The following is a 1,527-nucleotide window of genomic DNA, read 5'->3' on the forward strand; positions in this document are numbered from 1 at the left end:
TCCAAAGTATGTGAGATGTAGTCTCGCCATCCTTGCTTCTAAGGAGCATTCTGGCTGTACTTCTTCCAAGACAGATTTGTTTGTTCTTCTGGCAGTCCATGGTATATTCAATATTCTTCACCAACACCATAATTCAAAGGCATCAATTCTTCTTCGGTCTTCCTTATTCATTGTCCAGCTTTCACATGCATATGAGGCAATTTTTTAAAATATTATAGAGTAAGAGGGTGAAATGTCAGGAGAGGAGGACAAATCATACAGGGTCTTATACACTCTAACATGGAGTTGGTGCTTTATTTTGTAGTCAACGGGGAGCCAGTGGAGGATTTTGTGGTTTTAAAGAGGGAGCTGGTATCCATTTTATGTTTTTTTTTTTTTTTTTTTTACAAGGATCATTCTAACTGTAGTGGGAAGGGTGGACTGGAGGTAACCTAGCTACTCACTGTAGACCTCCATCTTAATCTTAGTATCACAACTGGTCCACGAAGTACCTCCTGTTAGTAGTAACCTTGTTATTTCTTAACCTGAAGAGAATGAGAAATGCAAGATCTGAAGGGATTGGTTTCTTTAGAGCTGCCACTGTCAGCTGAATCTTGAGGGACAAACAGTTTTGCCAGTCAATAGAAAAATGAAGCAAAAATGATTTCTCAAGCCAAGGAATCAGTATGTGGAAGCTCCTGGAGGAGATCAAACACTGGAATATTTAGGGAATTACATGGTACTGAGTATAACTGAGGAGCCCTGGTAGTGCAGTAGTTAAAGCACTGGGCTGCTAACCAAAAGTTCAGCGGTTCGAACCCACCAGCCACTCTGCAGGAGAAAGATGTGGCAGTCTGCTTCCATAAAAATTTACAGCCTTGGAAGCACAATGAGGCAGTTCTACCCTGTCCTACAGTGTTGGTATGAGTTGGAATCGACTTGACGGCAGTAGGTTTGGTTTGGGGGGTTGGAGTATAACTGAAATATAGAAGAGGGAAGAGAAGTGACAAGAGATGTCTCATCAGGCCTTTTCTGTGTTGCCCCTGAGTTTGGGCTTCAGTTTTTGATCAGCAATGTGCATGGTTTTAAACTGGCAGTAGTGGTATGGGCATTTTAGGAAGATCATGTAGGTAGCAGTGTAAAGGACAGCCTGGAGGGGACCAGAATAATCATTGTAAAGTTTCATCTTTTTTTTTTTTTTGGCAGCAGGGCAGCTGTTCTCAGAAGCAAGAGTAGCCAATAGTCAACGTAGTATACATTGGCCTACTGCTAATGAGACAGGCAAGGGCTAAGAATACTCTCTTGCCTCTGCGCTGCCACTCTGAGCAGCAGCAGCAGCGACAGCTGCAGCTGCTGATTCAGTCAGTCAAGCATCCACTGAGATGAGATTATTGCTGCACAGTCACATTTGTTTAAGCACCAAAGGTTCACAGGACAATCTTTTTATTAGTGTTTCTCACTGTTAAAACAGAATTGTTCAGCAGCTCAGGTCAGGAAGTGTAACCAATAGGTATTTATGATGCGTAAATGAGCTGCTGCACATTATCT

This window comes from Elephas maximus, chromosome X (genome assembly GCF_024166365.1).
Source record: "Elephas maximus indicus isolate mEleMax1 chromosome X, mEleMax1 primary haplotype, whole genome shotgun sequence".
Classification (NCBI taxonomy): Eukaryota; Metazoa; Chordata; class Mammalia; order Proboscidea; family Elephantidae; genus Elephas; species Elephas maximus.